Source organism: Bos mutus, chromosome 19 (assembly GCF_027580195.1).
Source record: "Bos mutus isolate GX-2022 chromosome 19, NWIPB_WYAK_1.1, whole genome shotgun sequence".
In the NCBI taxonomy this organism is placed as follows: Eukaryota; Metazoa; Chordata; class Mammalia; order Artiodactyla; family Bovidae; genus Bos; species Bos mutus.
The window spans coordinates 22166101-22186141 of record NC_091635.1 but is presented as its reverse complement, the minus strand read 5'-3'; the positions used below and the strand labels follow the sequence as shown (position 1 = coordinate 22186141).

The following is a 20041-nucleotide window of genomic DNA, read 5'->3' as shown; positions in this document are numbered from 1 at the left end:
ATATGAGTAAAATATACAGGTTTGTTGAGACCTTAATCAGTTCTGAGTCTTAAGTGGAACCAACTTGAAGAAAGACAGAATCTAGGGTAAATACATAGTTCATTAACATCAGTTCAGTTTAGTCGCTCAGTCGTGTCTGACTCTTTGCGACCCCATGAATCGCAGCATACCAGGCCTCCCTGTCCATCACCAACTCCTGGAGTTTACCTAAACTCAGTCCATTGAGTCAGTGATGCCACCCAGCCATCTCATCCTCTGTCGTCCCCTTCTCCTCCTGCCCCCAATCCCTCCCATCGTCAGGGTCTTTTCCAATGAGTCAACTCTTCACATGAGGTGGCCAAAGTACTGGAGTTTCAGCTTCAGCATCAGTCCTTCCAATGAACACCCAGGACTGATCTCCTTTAGGATGGACTGGTTGGATCTCCTTGTAGTCCAAGGGACTCTCAAGAGTGTTCTCCAACACCACAGTTCAAAAGCATCAATTCTTCGGCGCTCAGCTTTCTTCACAGTCCAGCTCTCACATCCATACATGACCACTGGAAAAACCATAGCCTTGACTAGATGGACCTTTGTTAGCAAAGTAACATCCCTGCTTTTCAATATGCTATCTAGGTTGGTCATAACTTTCCTTCCAAGGAGTAAGCATCTTTTAATTTCGTGGCTGCAGTCATCATCTGCAGTGATTTTGGAGCCCCCAAAAATAAAGTCTGACACTGTTTCCACTGATTCCCCATCTATTTCCCATGAAGTGATGGGACCGGATGCCAGGATCTTAGTTTTCTGAATGTTGAGCTTTAAGCCAACTTTTTCACTCTCCTCTCTCACTTTCATCAAGAGGCTTTTGAGTTCCTCTTCACTTTCTGCCATAAGGGTGGTGTCATCTGCATATCTGAGGTTATTGATATTTCTCCCAGCGATCTTGATTCCAGCTTGTGCTTATTCCAGCCCAGTGTTTCTCATGATGTACTCTGCATATAAGTTAAATAAGCAGGGTGACAATAGACAGCCTTGATGTACTCCTTTTCCTATTTGGAACCAGTCTGTTGTTCCACGTCCAGTTCTAACTGTTCTAGCCTGAAAACATTTCCATAGGAAAAACTCATCGGTTAGCTCAAGGTTTGAGAAAAGTTAAGTTCAGGTGGAGCCAGGTGTCATCACAGCAACAACATTTTAAGAATTTTGTGTTGTTAAAATGTTAAGAGAAACCTCCTTTTAAATTAATATAGAGAAGGGGGAAATCTAACGCTTGTTTGTTGCCTCCTACGGCTTAAGAGAAAGATAAAAAATGTCTGACACTTGCAGCCTATTTCCTCTGTTTGGAGACCCCTAGCCTTCTTGCCTGTTACCCTCTTATTAACTCAGTTGGTAAAGAATCTGCCTGCAATGAGGGAGACCTGGGTTCAATCTCCTAGAGAAGGGAAAGTCTACCCACTCCAATATTCTGGCCTGGTGAATTCCATGGACTACACAGCCGCAAAGAGTCACAAAAATTCACAAAGAGTTGGACATGACTGAGCAACTTCCACGAAGCAGACTACAGAACACTACGCTTGGACTGGTGTTTTTTTCTTCCCTGGAAACTCTTTTTATTTAAAATTTATTTAATCTAAATATTATTGAGATAAAATTAATATATAATATTATGTAAGTGTTGGTATACAAAGGGGTGATTGTCTGCATACCTACATTGTAACATGACCATAGCTTTAAAATTTTTTTTAAAAATTTTAATGTTTATTTATTTATTTATTGGCTGTGCTGGGTCTTGGTTGCTGTGTGCAGGCTTTCTCTGTAGTTGTGCCAGGCAGGGGCTACTCCTTACGGCAGTGTGGAAGTTTCTCATTGCAGGGGCTTCTCTTGTTTTGGAGCGTGAGCTCTAGAGCAAGGCTCGGTAGTTGTGGCACATGGGCTTTGTCGCCCCGCAGCATGTGAGATCTTCCCAGACCAGGAATTGAGCCCCTGTCCCCTACGTTAGCCGACATTACCACTGGGCCACCAAGGAAGTCCAAAAGCATGGTTTTCTTGTGCTCACTTCAGCAGCACATATATTAAAGCAAGGCTTTCTTAATTTCTAGTTGTAAAAATTTGTTGTCAATGTATGAAAGTACACTTAGTATTTGCATATTAAATTTGTATTCTGTAAGTTCCTTGAAATCGTTCAATAGTTTTCACAATTTTTTAATGGAGACAGTCTTTTTTCTTCCTTTTTTGAAAAAAGTGTATGTATTTATTCAAGCTGTGCCAGGTTGTACTTGCAGCTCTGGGATCTTTAGTTGTGGCCTGTGGGATCTAGTTCCCTGACAGGACTAGAACCCAGGCCCCCTGCATTGGGAGCATGGAGTCTCAGCCCCTGGACCACCCACGAAGTCCCTCTTCTTCCTTTCTGATTTGGATATAGTTTGTTTATTTTCCTTGCCTAATTGCTCTGGCTAAAACACCAGTTGCCATGTTGCATAACATCCTTGCATTGCTCCTCATCTTAGAAGACACGCTTTTAGCTTTTCACTGTGGAGTATGATATTACCTTTCAGCTTATAAAATGTGCCTTGATTGTGTTGTGAAATATTCCCTCAGTGCCTTTTTTTTTTTTTTTTGTGGCAGGGCTGAAGGGGGGATGCTGGACAGCTTGTAGGATCTCAATTCCCTAAACCCAGGCCCCAGCAGTGAAAGCCAGGAATCCTAACCACTAGGCTACCAGGGAACTCCCTCTCTGTACTCATTTTGAAAACAGTTTACCATGACTGTACGTGGAATTTTGTCAAATGCTGTTGCTGAATCTGTTGAGATGATCAGGTGGAATCCCCATCGCTTGATCGTGGTAGATGGTCCATGCAATTGAAAAGGGAAAGTTAAAATTTTACCTTTCTCCTTCTGCCTCTGTAACTCAGCTTGCTCCTTGCAAAATCTGGATCACGTAGGTCACATAGTCTCAGAAAGTGGAGACTTACAGTACTAGGAATTGGAGCTTATCTCACTCACCCTTGTCCTGCTCTTTGCAATTGCCCAGTCCCTGCAAACCTACTTAATCATGCCTGTCCGTGTAAAGGTCAGGCATCCCCCTCCTCATCTTGATCAATGCTCCCACACATGCAAAACCCCTTAGTTTAAACCAGCCTGTTAGCAGCTAGTGTGGCCCACTGTAGTCTTTCTATAAAAACTCTGTAACACCTTTGTTTGGGGCTCAGAGCTTGGAGTGAACTCCTCTGGGCCTGCAGGCATAATAAACCTGAGTTCTCCAGCTCTCTGAGCGTGGTGCTTGGTTTCTCAAGTACTAGTTTCTGCAATATTTCTGGGGGCCCCAGCGAGATTCCAACCACGCTGGCCCTTGAGCCTCCAGACTGGTGGCTTGGCCGGGTCGGAGTGGAGGAACCCCAAGACGAACGAGGAGGTGTGCCACCTGACAGTATTCCGGGTTCTCTTTTGGACCAGCTTTCCGACTGTCCGGACGGCCGAGCCCCAGCAAGACTCATTGGACAGATGGACCAACTCACCAGGAAGGACCACAGGATAAGGTAAGGCCCTGGGGCCAGTCCCCAGTCAGGACCTGCCCCAACTGGTAGAAGAGGAGACTGATCACCTCCTTGGGCTCCCAGGAAGGGAACATCAGATAGGGAGACCTGGGGACTCGGGAAAAAGGGAGATATTGTGATAACCTCTGAGTGATTGATTGTGTATGCATGATTAGCTGACTGAAGGAAGTGAAAGTGAGCTCCACAGTCCTCAGACTACAGAGCGTGAGAGGGTCCAAACCCTGCGGTTCTGTGACGGCCTCATAAGACTAAAAGGTGGCGCCAGTCTCTGGGGGACTTGATCCCTCCCTGCAAGGCTGGTCCGGGTCAGGGGTTTATACTGACCTGCCAATGCTAAGAGGTGTCTTAAATCTCCCTCGGGAGAGCGGCCAGGCAGACAAAAAATGAATGTGAACGTGTGCAGCCTGATTCCCTTGCACTTTAGCCTCGATTGTGTGGCTTCATGGCCTTTTTGCAGCTATGGAGTCCTAGAGGGCCCTAACTTGTGGTTCCATGGTGACCTCATACGGCTCAAAAAGGTGTCTGCCTCTGGGGGACCCAGTTCCTCTGTGCAAGACAGATCCATATCAGGGGTTTATACTGATCTGCCAATGCTAAGAGGCACCTCAGCTCCCCCCAGGGACATGGCCAAGCAGGCACCTGAATGGTCTCCTCTTTTGAGGGAGCACCCACCCTTGTTTGTCTTTGTGCCACCAACTCAGGGCAGGATACACAGGGAGGGAGAAATTATTGATTAGTGGTTATTCTGTCGACTGATGCCTTGAGCTAAAATCTAAGAGATTAGGTTTTCCTCAAAACCCTGCCAGGTAGATTACATTTGTCAACATGGGGGGAAGTTCCTCTAAGCCAACAGTTTTAGATCGCATGATAAAAACTTTAAGAAGGGATTTGTAGGAGATTACGGAGTCAAGATGACCCCCAGGAAGCTTCGTAACTTCTGTGAGCTCGATTGGCCATCCTTTGATGTTGGATGGCTGCCAGAGGGCACGCTCGACCTGCCTGCTGTCCAAGCAGTACACCAGGTAGTCACTGGGACTCCAGGACATCCAGGTCAGTTTCCACACATAGACTCCTGTCTTCTAATAGCACAGACCCTGCCCCCATGGGCAAGATTTTGCATGAACAGACAGAGACAGAGTAGGGTATTTGTGGCCCAACCACTCAGAAAAAAGAAAGAAGGAAAAAAACCTATATCCCAGGGAGATCCAGTAGAGGACCCACTACTGCCCCTGCCATACGTTCCCCTGACTCCACAAGCCCCAGGACAGTCAGCTCTGGACCCATTGCGAGACAGTCCACCCCTCTCCTTGTCCCCCGCACCAACTCATGAGCAAGACTCCAGCCTCAAGCCAGTAGGTAAGCCGCTTCACTCAGCCAAACAATCTAGCCATCAGGCCGCGGCCCGTCAGATGCCACTGCGAGAAACTCAAGGTCCTCAACAAGTGAACGAGGACGGTTCAGTCCAGCCTGGTCGCTCCATCTCTATTACCAGCCCTTCAGCACTACTGGTCTCCTAAACTGGAAACACCATAACCCAGTGTACTCTGGCTATGATTGACCTCCTAGAGTCCATTTTCCACACCCATCAGCCTACATGGGATGGCTGTCGCCAGTTCCTAATCTCTCTCTTCACCACTGAGGATAAACAATGCGTCTCGACAGAAGCCCAAAAATGGCTCTGAGGACAAGCTTCCACAGAGGTCTTAGATGCGGAAGGATGGGCACGAGAAGCAATGTTAGAGATGAGACCTAATTGGGATTTCAATACCAGAGAAGGACAAGAAACCCTGGGTTGATACCATGATGCCCTTCAACATGGTCTTCGAGTGGGAGCCAAAAAGCCCACCAATATGTCCAAAATTATAACGATAATCCAAACAGCAGAGTAAACCCCCACTGATTTCTATGAAAGATTGTTTGAAGCATTTCGGACATACACCCTGTCCAACCCTGAGATAGCCGAGAATCCATGGATGATTAACGCTGCCTTTGTGGCTCAGACATCCAACGAAAACTCCAAAAGCTGGAAGACTTCGCTGGGATGAATGCCACACAGCTCCTGGAGGTAGCAAATAAAGTCTTTGTGAACTGAGACTGTGAGGCCCAACAAGAAGCAGATACAAAAATGAAACAGAAAGCAGCCCTGCTAGCAGCAACATTGAGGAGCTCAGGTCCAGTGAAACAGACTGTTCCCTCATGGAAAGGGGACACTAAGACAAGGCCACCCACTACGCTACGACCAGTGCCCCCATTGAAAAGAAACTGAACATTGGAGGAATGAACGCACCCATTGCAGAGGGACATCTAAAGGATCAAAGTTCAGTCAACCCAACAAAGAAATGTACCAGCCTGAGCCAGCTGTCCAAAACCTTATTGGCCTGGCCGGAGCAGAATCAGACTAGGGAAGACTGGGCTCCCTGATCCTGGGCCCCTGGGAGCCCACAGTCATGATAAAAGTAGGGGGCCAATCAGTGACTTTTATGGTGGATACCGGAGCTGAACACTCTGTTAACCACACCTGTGGCTGCCTTCACAGGCCGAATAGCAACTGTTGTTGGGGCCACAGGGGACATGGCAGCCCGTTCATTTTGCAAGGCCCATTCATGTCAGCTAGGGGGCCATCTGGTGACTCATGAATTTCTGTACTTACCGGAATGCCCCATTCCCCTGCTGGGTAGAGACCTACTGACAAAACTGGGGGCACAAATCACCTTTGCCCCTGGAAAGCCTGTGAGCCTCACCTTGGGGAGCCAATTGGCTCTGATGATGGGCCATGACCGTGCCCAGGGAAGATGAATGGTGTCTCTATTCCTCAGGGAGGGAATAAATAAATCTCCCCAATCTGCTAAAAGAATTCCCTGATGTCTGGGCAGAGAAGGGGCCCCCAGATTTGGCCAAAAAACATGCCCTCATTATAGTGGACCTGAGGCCAGGAGCCACTCCTGTTAGAAACAATATTCAGTACCACGGGAGGCATGCCTGGGAATTTGGGACCATATCCAGCACCTATGAGATGCCGAGATCCTAATTAAATGTCAGTTTCCCTGGAACGCTCCGCTCTTACCAGTCAAAAAGTCTGAAGGGAACAACTACCGCCCCGTCCAGGACCTCCGTGCCATCAACAGTGCAGTGATCACCATCCATCCAGTGGTCCCAAATCCCTACACTCTCCTGAGTCTCTTACCCACTCAGGCAAGCTGGTTCACCTGTCTCCATCTCAAGGATGCATTCTTCTGCCTCCGGCTATCACCAGCCAGCCAGTCCTTGTTTGCCTTTGAATGGGAAGACCCACACACCGAGAGAAAGACACAGCTGACTTGGACTCGACTGCCACAAGGCTTCAAAAACTCACCTACCCTGTTTAGTGAATCCCTGGCTGCAGACCTTGCTGCCTTTCCCGGAGAAACTTTAAACTGCACCCTACTCCAGTATGTGGATGACTTGTTGCTAGCCAGTCCCACCCAAGGGGACTGCTGGAGAGGCACCAAAGCCCTGTTGGCTCTACTCTCCACCACAGGGTACAAGGTGTCATGGAAAAAGGCTCAGATCTGCAGACAGGAGGTCAAGAATCTGGGGTTTGTCATCTCAAAAGTGCATCGAGTGCTTGGACATGAGAGGAAGCAAGCCATCTGTTCACTACCTCTTTCTTGGCTGAACACCAAGAAAGAAGTCCGCGAGTTCCTCGGAGCTGCCGGATTCTACTGGATCTGGATACCAGGTTTCTCTGAAATTGCCAAGCCTTTGTTTAAAGCCATAGCAGGATCTGGTAAGGACTCCCTAGAGTGGGGACCTGAACAGGAAAAGGCCTTCGAGGAGATAAATAGACTCTTGACCAGCTCTCCAGCATTAGGGCTGCCTAATGTGACACGGGAACTTTAATTTCTTTGAACATGAGAAAAATCACACTGCACTGGGAGTCCTCACACAAAGCTGGGCCATGGCAGGGCCTGGTCGCATACCTGCCCAAACGACCGGATCTGGTGGCCGTGGGATGGCCGCCATGCCTCCAGGCGTTAGCTGCACTGTGGTTTTGGTCAGAGAAGCAGATAAGCTTACTCTAAGACAAAATATAAATGTAAAGGTTCCGCATGCTGTTACTGCCCTGATGAACAGCCTGGGGCATAAGTGGCTGACCAGCTCCAGGATGACTCACCATCAAGGACTGCTTTGCGAAAACCCACAGGTCCAACTCGAGACTGCGCAGACGCTGAACCCCGCCACCTTTTTACACAGAAGTGGGAACCCCCAAACATAACTGTGAGGAGGTCATAGATGAAATTTACTCGAGCAGGCCAGACTTGACGGACATTCCCCTCAGGAACCCAGAATTGGAACTGTTCACTAACAGAAACAGTTTCATCCAAGACAGGCAGCACAGAGCAGGCAATGCCATAATAACAACTGACAAGATAGTGAAGGCTGAGTCCTTGCCACTAGGGTGGTCAGCACAATGAGCTGAGCTATGGGCACTCACCCAGGCGCTAAGGCACACCAGAGGGAAACAAGTCAACATCTATACTGATTTAAGCTATGCCTTTGCTACTTTACATGCACATGGAGCCATTTATAAAGAAAGGGGACTATTGACAGGGGGGGGAGAAAGGAGATTAAAAACAAAAAAGGAATCTTCCAGCTGTTAGAAGCAGTCTGGAAGCCTTCCCAAGTGGCAGTCATCCATTGTAAAGGCCATCAGCAAGGAACTGATCCAATAAGCAAAGGAAATCGGTTGGCTGACCAGGCAACCAAGGAGGCGGTGACACAAACAAGCCCCACAGTGGACCCGAGTCCATCTTTAAGGTCCTGTTAGCACCAGAATTGCCTCTGTCCCTGAGATACACCAAGGAAGAAGATCAATGGGCTCTAAATGAGGGAGGAATAAAATAAAAGAAGGGCTGGTGGAAGCTCCCAGACCAAAGACTCTTTGTCCCCAGCAATATAACAATCCAGCTTATGAAACAACATCATGAGATAACTCATTTAGGAACAACTGTGCTGGAGAGTTTATTGAGGCACTACTATTTAATTCCTAAGCTCCCAAACCTGTGTGCCCAGATCAGTGCTAGATGTGTGACTTGTGTGCAAAACAACGCCAGCCAAGGACCAAGACCCAACCCAGGGGTGCAGACAGTTGGGACACTGCCCTTTGAAGATCTAGAAGTGGGCTTTACTGAAGTCAAGCCCTATAGGGGCTGTAAGTATTTACTTGTGGTAGTCTGCGCCTACTCGGGATGGGCTGAAGCCTACCCCACACGCACTGAACGGGCATAAGAAGTAGCCAAGCCCTTGCTAAGAGACATAATCCCGAGATATGGGCTGCCTCTCTCCATAGGGTCTGGCAATAGGCCACCTTTTGTGTCTGAAATAATCCAAACTTTATCCAGGACACGGGAATCAAATGGAAGCTTCATGCAGCTTACAGGCCACAGAGCTCAGGGAAAGTTGAATGCATGAATCAGACCCTCAAGACTACATTAGCTAAACTCTGTCAGGAGACCCAGTTATTGTGGGTCGACAAGTTACCCATAGCCTTACTCCGAGCCTGATGCACCCCAAGGTCCTCACACTATTCTCCCTTTGAGATCTTATATGGGAAAACACCCCCAGTGACAGGAAAACTCAGGGGACACCCCCAACAACTAGCTGACCTGGAGATGTTCTGACACCTCCAGGCCCTGGGAAAAGTCTTCCACCATATCATCTGAGAAACCTTAGAAAGGACACCCATTCCTTTGGGCAATTGGGTTCATCCCTATTAGCCAGGAGATGAGGTATGGGTTAAGGACTGGAAAAAGGAACCACTTCAGCCAGTTTGGACAGGCTCTCACACAGTTGTCCTGGTAACCCCTACTGCTGTTAAAGTTACAGGCATCATCATCCTTTGAATCTACCACACCAGAGTCAAAAAGGCAGAGGTTTCCTGTAATGAGGACACCCGGAAAACAGTTTGGGACCCCAAAAATCCTCTCGAGGTCTGGTTCCAAATCAACGACCTTCACCCATGAAGGATGCTGAGCGCTGCTCTAGTCTTTCCGGGAGCTGACTAGTCAACGCATGGCAGAAGTTTGAGGATTCTTCAGCCTTGCTCCAGCCACACTCCTGGTCAACACACAGTGGAAGCTTAAGGATCTAGCAATCAAAATATCAATGGATATTCATTGTCCTGGACTCTATGCCTGATTGGTATTATCGCTGTGCTCTTTGCTATAGCACTAGCTTCAGTCACACCCTAGGACTGGGATTTGGGTCAGAAGCTGCAGTTAGCTGTCTGTTATCTCACTGTAGTGGGAAGCCTCATTCTTATTAGATGTCTCTTATGATCAATTCTCCCTGCTAACTAAATTGCTCCACAGTATATCTGACCCCCCTTCATGATGGGCTCAGTTGCTATAGCTGTGACAACCCAAAGGTGGGGAGAAAACCTTTTGCTAGTGTTCTGTCATCTGTTATGTGCAGGGTGCTTTGCAGCCTTTTTGTGTCCCTTGCTGTAACAGATGGTGCCATTCCTTATCCATCATGCACCTGTCAACATTACAGTCAACCCTTGGAAAATCGCTTACTTAACCATCAACAAGAGCAATGTATAGATAGTCAATCCTATAGGCCAATCACCTACTGCCTTCATAACCATGCGATGTATATCCAGGGGACTGGGTGCCAAAAATGTTTTCCAAAAATGTATGCCCCCTGCTGCTGCTATATTTCCCCCACCAGAGGATCCGAACCCCGGGTGGTATCTCGACACCATGGCGTTGCCATCATGCCCCTGTGCCTCCGTCCACCCCCAAATGCCACGCAGATGCTACAACCCAGAACAGGTGTCTGTCTGTCAAATAAATGGAAAAACCTATTGGACAGGGACAATAATGCAGACAAACGAAATCACAGACCAACTTTGCCCTAAAAAAATCAGGCTCTGCCATTTTTTTGGCTCTGCCAAATCATATACTGCCATATATGTCAGTATAACCCAGGTTACAGAGTTTACTCCCCCTTAGACCCTCGTTTGCACCAGGTTCTCAATGCAACTCATCGCCTACTTAATGACACCAACCCCCAGCTGGCCAGGGACTGCCGGCTTTGCTTATCCTTAGGAGCTCCATGGTATTTAGCTACACCAGTACCATTAAATAATGCAACAGCCATGGAAACTCCTATAGATCCACCTTTACAAGGACCAGTCTTAAGGCCAATTGAGTTAACTCAAAAGGCTCCAGAATGCTTTACAAATGATGGAGAACTGAACCTGTTGGCAATTTAGCCAGGGACCAATGTAATCAAACTTTAAAAGGTGAGTGGCCCACTCATCCTCCCACAAACACAACATGGTGCTGCCCCATCCAGGCCTTTTCTTTGTGGGACAGATGCTTACCTATGTCTACCAGTCAATTTGTACCAGTCAATGGGTATCTACACCTCAGCTTTCCTCACTCCCCGGATGAATATTGTCCCTAACAACCAGACTCTTACTGGACCTCTGGCAGCACATCCGTGGTCAAAAATAGCCATCCAGTTTATACCCTTACTAGTTGGTCTAGGATAGGGATCCCATGGCTGGGATAGGTATGGGAATAGGAGGAATTGCTTCATCAGCCACCTTTTACCATACACTATCCAAAGACTTCACAGATGACATTGAGAGAGAGGCCAAATCTTTAGTGGCCTTACAGGACCAACTAGACTCCCTGGTTGAGGTGGTTTTACAGAATAGGAGAGGCTTAGACCTATTGACAGCTAAAAAGGGAGGACTCTGCCTCTTCTTAAAAGAGGAATGTTGCTTTTATGTAAACCAACCAGGAATAGTCAGTGACATGGCCCAACAGCCAAAGGAACGAATCTTAAAAAGGAGAGAGGAACGAGCAAATCCCTGGGGTAACTGGAACAATATCTGGAGCTGGGCATCATGGCTTCTCCCTTTAACTGGTCCTCTCTTCACGTTCTTTGTGGCGCTCTTGTTAGGCCCTTGTATTCTCAATGTAATTACACAGTTCATAACCTCTCAGATTGAATCCATAAAGTTACAAATGGTAAGAGCTCAGTATAGCTCCCTAAACAATAGGGAACTCTGAATGTCCTACCAAAACATGAGATAATGCTTTCTAGAATGAGTGAGAGAAGCATCAAGAGGGGGGAATGAAGAGGAAAGTTAAAATTTTACCTCCTCCTTCTGCCTCTGTAACTCAGCTTGCTCCTTGCAAGGTCTGGATCACGTAGGTCACGTAGTCTCAGAAAATGGAGACTTACAGTACTAGGAACTGGAGCTTATCTCACTCACCCTTGTCCTGCTCTTTGCAATCGCCCAGTCCCTGCAAATATGCATAATCATGCCTGTCTGTGTAAAGGTCAGGCATCCCCCTCCCCATCTTGACCAACGCTCCCACACACACGAAACCCCTTAGTTTAAACCAGCCTATTAGCAGCTAGTGTTGCTCACTATAGTCTGTCTATAAAAACTCTGTAACTCCTTTGTTTGGGGCTCAGAGCTTGGAGTGCACTCCTCTGAGCCCTCATAATAAACCCGAGTTCTCCAACTTTCTGAGTGTGGTGTTTGAGTACTGATTTCTGCAACAGCCTTGGTGAATTTGGTTTGCTGAGGATTCAAGCATCCATATTCATCCACTTTATTGGTCTGTACTCTTTTTTTTTTTTCTCAAGTAGTGTCCTTGTGTTTTTGTTATCAGAATAATGCTGGTCTCATAAAACCATTGAAAATCATTCCCTCTCCTAGTTTTTGGTAGAGTTGGTGAAAGACTGGTATTAATTCTTTTTAAACGAATGGGTAGAATTCATTAATGAAGTCATCTAGTCATAAAACTTTATTTGTTTTAAGGTTTTTGATCACTGATTCAATGTCCTCACTCATTATTGGTCTTTTCAGACTTTTTATTTCACTATGAATCAATTTTAGTTGGCCTAAGAGTCAAGGAGTTTGTCCATTTTTTTCTTCTAGGCCATCCATGCTGTTGGTGAGTTATTTTGATAGTAGTCTCTTATGATCTTTTTTATATGTGTGGTATCAGGTATAGTGTCTCCCCTTTTCTATTTTATTTATTTTGAGTCCTCTGTCTTGATGAGTCTACCTAAAGTTTTGCCTATTTTTATTATCTTTTCCAAAAATGTAGCTTTTAATTTTGTTTTCTTTTTAGTTTCTATTTCATTTATTTTTATTCAAATGTTTGTTATTTTCTTTGTTGTAGTCATTCTGAGTTTAATTTGCTCTTCTCTTTGTAGTCCTTCTCCTCCATGGATCATAGCCTTGTCATGGTGAAGGGCCTTGCGTAAGTCAATGAAGCTACAAGCCAATCCATGCAGGGCCACGCAAGACAGATAGCTTATAGTGGAGAGTTCTTACAAAACGTGGTCCACTGGTGGAGGGAATGGCAAACTACTCCAATACTCTTGCCTGAGAAACCCATGAACAGTATGAGAAGGCAAAAAGATATGACATCAGAAGATGAGCCCACCAGATCAGAAGGTGTCCAATATGCTACTGGAAAAGAGCAGAGAAACAGCTGCAAAAAGAATGAAAAGGCTGGGTCAAGGTGGAAATACCACTCAGTTGTGGCTATGTCTTTTGGCAAAAGTCAAGTCCGATGCTATAAAGAACAATATTGCATAGGAACCTGGAAAGTTAGGTCCATGAATCAAGATAAATTGGATGTGATCAAGCAGGAGATGGCTAGAGTGAACATCGACATCTTAGGAATCAGTGAACTAAAATGGACAGGACTGAGCAAATTTAATTCAGATGACCATTATATTGACTAGTGTGGGCCAGAATTCCCTGAGAAGAAATGCAGTAGCCCTCACAGTCAACAAGAGAGTCTGAAATGCAGTACTTGGGTACAATCTCAAAAATGACAGAATGATTTTAGTTCATTTCCAAGGCAAACCATTCAACATCACAGCACTCCAAGTCTATATCCCAACCACTAATGCTGAAGAAGCTGAAATTGAATGGTTCTGTAAAGACCTAAAAGACCTTCTGGATCTATCACTAAAAACAGATGTCCTTTTCATTGTGGGGATTGGAATGCAAAAGTAGGAAGTCAAGAAATATCTAGAGTAACAGGCAAGTGTGGCCTTGGAGTGAAAAATGAAGCAGGGCAAAGGCTAACAGAGTTTTGCCAAGAGAACACACTGGACATAGCTTCCAACAGCACAAGAGACAATTCTACACATGGACATCACCAGATGGTCGATACCAAAATCAGATTGAGTACATTCTTTGCAGCCAAAGATGGAGAAGCGCTATAGAGTGAACAAAAACAAGACCTGGATCTGACTGTGGCTCAGATCGTGAGCTCTTTATTGCAAAATTCAGGCTTAAATTGAAGAAAGCAGGGAAAACCACTAGGCCATTCAAGTAAGACCGAAATCAAATCCCTTATGATTATACAGTGGAGGTGATGGATAGATTCAGAGGATTAGATATGGTGGACAGAGTGCCTGAAGAACTATGGACAGAGAGGCTCGGAATATAGTACAGGATGTGGTGACCAAAACCATCTGAAAGAAAAAGAAATGCAAGACAGCAAAGTGGTTGTCTCAGGAGGCTTTACAAATAGCTGAGACAAGAAGAGAAGAGAAAGGCAAGGGAGAAAGGAAAGATACACCCAGCTGAATGCAGAGTTCCAGAGAATATCAAGGAGAGATTAAAAAAAAAAAAGCATTCTTAGTTAAGAATGCCAAGAAAAAGGGGAAAACAATAGAATGAGTTGGAGAAGGCAATGGCACCCCACTCCAGTACTCTTGTCTGGAAAATCCCATGGGTGGAGGAGCCTGGTAGGCTGCAGTCCATGGGGTCACTAAGAGTCAGACACGACTGGGTGACTTCACTTTCATTTTTCACTTTCATGCATTGGAGGAGGAAATAGCAACCCACTCCAGTGTTCCTGCCTGGAGAATCCCAGGGACGGGGGAGCCTGGTGGGCTGCCGTCTATGGGGTCGCACAGAGTCGGACACGACTGAAGTGACTTAGCAGCAGCAGCAGCAACAGAGACCACTTCAAGAAAATTGGAGATAGCAAGGAAAGATTTCATTCCAGGATGGGCATGATAAAGGACAGAAATGGTAAGGACCTAACAGAAGCAGAAGAGATTAAAAAGAGATGGCAAGAATACACAGAAGAACTATACTAAAAAGGTCTTAATGACCTAGATAACCACAATGGTGTGATCACTCACCTAGAGCCAGACATCTTGGAGTGCGAAGTCAAGTGGGCCTTAAGAAGCATCACTATGAACAAAGCTAGTGGAGGTGATGGAATTCCAGCTGAACTATTTCAAATACTAGAGGATGGTGCTGTTAAAGTGCTGCACTCATCATGTCAGGAAATTTGGTAAACTCAGCAGTGGCCACAGGACTGGAAGAGGTCAGTTTTTCATTTCAACCTTAAAAGAAGAACAATGACAAAGAATGTTCAAACTACCGCACGATGGCACTCATTTCACATGCTGCTGCTGTTCCTGCTAAGTTGCTTCAGTCGTGTCTGACTCTGTGCAACCCCATAGATGGCAGCCCACCAGCTTTCTCTGTCTCTGGGATTCTCCAGGCAAGAATATTAGAGTGGGTTGCCATTTCCTTCTCCATTTCACACGCTATCAAGGTAATATTCAAAACCCTTCACACGAGGTTTCAACAGTACATGAACTGAGAAATTCCAGACATAGAAGCTGGATTTAGAAAAGGCAGAGGAACCAGAGATCAAACGGCCAACATTCAGTGGATCATAGAGAAAGCAAGGGAATAAAAAAAAAATCAACTTCTGTTTCATTGACTACGCTAAAGCCACTGACAATGTGGATTGCAACAAACTGTGGAAAATTCTTAAAGAGATGGAAATACCAGACCATCTTCCCTGCCTCCTGAGAAACCTGTATGTAGGACAAGAAGCAACAGTTAGGACTGGACCTCTAACAATGGGCTGGTTTAAAATTGGGAAAGGAGTACGTCAAGGCCGTGTACTGTCACCCTACTTATTTAACGTATATGCAGAGTACATCAGGCGAAACTCCGGGCTGGATGACTCACAAGCTGGAATCAAGATTGCCGGGAGAAATACGAGACACCTCGGCTATGCAGATGACATCACCCTCATGAGAGAAAGCACAGAGGAACTAAAGAGCCTCTTGATGAGGGTGAAAGAGGAGAGTGAGAAAGCACCCCTTGCTGGCAGAACTGCTGAACCCATTTAACTTTGGGCATTCACTTAAATGGAGATTATATCCCATAATTTCTCCAAAAATAGTTAAGCAACAATTAATTGGAAATAATATGACATGAAATGAATGTAGACATGAAGGTTACAACCTACACCAACTCATTCAAAATTATTCTTAGGCACATTTAAAATACACAGTTATTCAAAATTATACAAAAAGACATAAAAGACTGGGAAGCAGTACATTTAGGCTGTGTACTGTCACCCTGCTTATTTAACTTATATGCAGAGTACATCATGAGAAATGCTGGGCTGGAGGAAGCACACACTGAAATCAAGATTGCCAGGAGAAATATCAATAACTTCAGATATGCAGATGACACCACTCTTATGGCAGAAAGTGAAGAAGAACTAAAGAGCCTCATGATGAAAGTGAAAGAGGAGAGTGAAGAAGCTGACTTAAAACTCAACATTCAAAAAGCTAAGATCATGGCATCTGATCCCATCATTTCATGGCAAATAGATGGGGAAATAATGGAAACAGTGACAGACTTTATTTTGGGGGGCTCCAAAATCACTCTAGATGGTAACTGCAGCCATGAAATTTTAAAAGATGCTTGCCCCTTGGAAGAAAAGTTATGACCAACCTAGAGAGCATATTGAAAAGCAGAAACATTACTTTGCCAACAAAGGTCTGTCTAGTCAAGGCTATGGTTTCACCAGTGGTCATGTATGGATGTAAGAGTTGAACTATAAAGAAAACTGAGCTCTGAAGAATTGATGCTTTTGAACTATGGTGTTGGAGAAGACTCTTGAGAGTCCCTTGGACTACAAGAAGATCCAACCAGTCCATTCTAAAGGAAATCAGTCCTGAATACTCATTGGAAGGACTGATGCTAAAGCTAAAACTCCAATACTTTGGCCACCTGATGTGAAGAACTGACTCATTTGAAAAGACCCTGATGCTGGGAAAGACTGAAGGTAGGAGAAGGGGATGACAGAGAATGAGATGCTTGGATGGCATCACCGACTCAGTGGACAGGAGTTTGAGTAAACTCCGGGAGTTGGTGATGAACAGGGAGGCCTGGCGTGCTGCAGTCCATGGGGTCACAAAGAGTCGGACACGACTGAGCAACTGAACTGAACTGAACCAATCTACATGACCTTGTGTTTTGTTTCATAGATCATGAGCTTTGAACTTTAACAGACAACAGAAAAAGGAAATCCACAGAAAAGGAGCAAGTAATATCATGGACTTTAAGCAGCTAAAGATTTCTACCCTATGAAAGACCTCCTTCAGAAAATCAAGAGATAAGACAGAAGCGGGGAGAAAAGTACTTGCAAACACATATCTAATAAAGGATTTGTCTCAAATACACAAACACCTCAAACACAAACCACCCCACTCAAAATAGGTAAAAGATATGGACAGACACCTGGCCAATGAAGATATACAGAGTATACAAAAATATGCTCAGTGTCATACACCAATAGGGAATTACGAATCAGTACAACAATGGGATATCACTGCACACCTGTGAGAACTGCTGAGCTCCCAGAAAATGACAAAACCAGTTCTTGGAGGGTGAGGAACAACAGGAAGTCTCTGCCTACTGGTGGAATGAATGTGCAGCCACTTTTTAAGATAGCTTGGCAATATTTCCCCAAAACTAAGCAAGTCTCACCTTGGGATCCAAAAAGTGTGTGCTTCCAGTATTTAGGCAACTGCTTGGAGAAACTATACCCAAACCAAGGATGGAATTATGCATAACAGCTCTACTCATAATGGCTAAAAACTGGGAGAGATCAGAAAGTTCTTCAACAGATACATGCATAAACAAACTGGGGTACAGTCAAGGTTCCCTGTCAAGGGGAACAGAATATGCCATCCCCAAACATTCTTTGGCATAAGGATTATTTTGACCTGATTAGTTTTTTGAAAACACACTGAAGAATTTCAGAAAACTGAGTAGAGTTTGCCCTTTTTGAGGGACATTTACGTCTAGTTAGGGAAATCTCCATTCCAATGGTGTCTCCCTGTCTGTACCAGGAATACAAAGATGACTAAATTGCGAGAAACTCTCATCAGTGAAGAAGTCCTGAGTCAAGCTGCATAACAACCATACCCTTGTCTACTGTGCTTTGCATGATAACCTGTCATAACTGGCCTCCCCCATTCCCCAAAGTCTTTTTTGTTTGTTTTTAGCTGAAGATGTATTTTAAGTGATGACTTGGGCCATTTCAGGGAGTTAACTCCGTTTTCCTGGTTATCGCCCATGTATGAATGATGTATGAATGTATTCAAATTCTCTTTGCTTTTCTCCTATTAATCTGTCTTTTATGACCTACAGAGTCTAAACCAAGAGCCTAGAAGGGGAGAGGGAAAATTGTTTTTCCTGCCATGGACGTGCAATGGAGCACGACTCAGCAATAGAGGGAAATGAACCATCAACCCATGGAAAGACACAGGTGAGTCTTATGTGCATATTGCTAAGTGAGAGAATCCAGCCTGAAGGTGCCACGTGGAGTATGACCCCACTACGGCATCTAGGAAAGACAAAGTTACACAGATGCTAGCCGACCAGGGCAGGGGGTCTGAAGGATTACACGTGATACTTCGGGGCAGAGACTTGTCACTATGCGATTGTCCAAACCCAAAGATTTGTAAAGCCCAGGGGGTCAATCATAAACTATTCAGGTTTAGTTATGTTGGATGTAGGAATGTCACAGGATGGAATACTGCGACGTAGAATCTAACTATTTTAGAAATGTATGGGAAAAACTGTCAGGGTGGGGGCAAAAGGTGCTGACCTGAGTTAACTTTAGAAATAAATGGAATCTGTAGACTAAAGGCAAAACGGACTATACATAAACAGGGGGCTTTATTTTGGGGGTTCTTTCCAGGGTGTAGTAGCTAACAATGCTGAAACCTCTGCACGTGTAATCTGGAAAGGAGCAATACACAGATAAAGGCAGATGGTGGGAGCCAGGCTCCTCAGTGTGGGAGTCCAAGTTACAATAAACAATAGGAGAGCTTCTACTCTCGTAATCCTGGATCTGAGTTTCCTGGGAGGGTGGTGTAGGGGACGGACTGGCTGGGAAAACACACAGATCTTTACCCTGGGAAGGCCCTGCAGGTGTAGGAACATCACACCCCATGTTTCCACCTATCTGGACAAAAAACAATCAGACCTCCAAAATCAAACAAAGGCAGCTTTTAGGACCTTCTTGTCCCCAAATAAAGGAGCATGACAGCCTTGAATTACCCCTAAGGTGTCCCAGAATCCAGGCCCTGGGGAGTGGAGCCTGGATGGAGGTGCCTGGGCCTCTGACCAACAGCTGGTTGGAAGAAAGGAGACCAGTCCTGAAGACAGGTTTTCCGCGAAGTCTGTGAACCCAAGTGCCCTGATGGATTCATCCCCAGTGGGGACATGGGCGGGACCTGCAGTGGTTCTGTGTTCCACCTGGGCCATTTTGATGAAGTCACGTCAGCGCCTGGTTCAGAAGTCTCCTGGTGATGCCTCAAACTCTGACACAGCAGCTTGAGCAAGAGAGTGTGCTTCAGAACCTTCCAAAATGAGGGAGAGAGGAATGAAGTTGAGAGAGCGGGTCCTGAGGAGCTTTTCCTACAAGGGCTCCTGTTGGGAGGGGCTCTGATGGAAAAGCGGAAGCTGGTGGATGACAGTCCCCACCAAGCACTGCCCTCACACGAGGGCCCCTGGAACCCAGAGGATCTCATTCCTGACTGAGGATACCCTCCTGGAAGAGAGCAGTCCTGAGGCCCACATGCATCTCCTGGTTTGGGATCAGGGTGGGGGTGGGGGACCCTTCAGCCAGTACCTGTCTCCAGGTGACACTCCAGTCATCTGACACATCAAAGGCCACTATGAGAGGACCCTCCCAGGAAGACCTCTGAGAGGTGTCTCTGAGCAGGGCAAAGTGAGCTAGAAGGAAAGGATGCTGTATCTCTTTCCTCCAAGTGTCAGGTTTTGAGGGTTCTAGCTGCTGGACCCCAGCCCTTCCCTTGCTCACTTAACTTTCTCTCCTACCAACTATCTCCTTGGCCTCCACACTGGGGTAAGGGGAAGGTCCTTAAACACATCAGTGGATCAAGGAATTCTCGTTTACTACCCAGGGGCACAGCTTCTGCCCAGGCCCTGGTCTTCCAGGTGTGCGGTAACAGGGTGGGGTCACAGGGTGGGGTGAACATCATCAGTTCTCAGCCTCTAGTAGCTCCATGCTCCTGGTCATCAAATAGTTAACTTCTTCCTCTTGGGGGGCTTTTAGCATTTGCAAAACAACTCAGGAGTGTATATCAGATACTATTGTGAGGAGAGAGGACGTGGGAGA

The 20041-nt window shown here is 45.8% G+C and overlaps 1 non-coding gene across 1 annotated transcript in view; it reads left to right on the top strand.

Annotated features, from left to right (window-relative positions):
- Positions 1-19839, top strand: part of LOC102279620 (uncharacterized) — a 33154-nt gene extending 13315 nt beyond the window's left edge. Inside the window, exons 2-4 of the transcript XR_011467825.1 lie at positions 3430-3512; positions 18043-18160; positions 18965-19839. This is a non-coding gene — a transcript (uncharacterized protein). The remainder of the gene's footprint in view (positions 1-3429; positions 3513-18042; positions 18161-18964) is intronic.
- Positions 19840-20041: the final 202 nt, after the last annotated feature.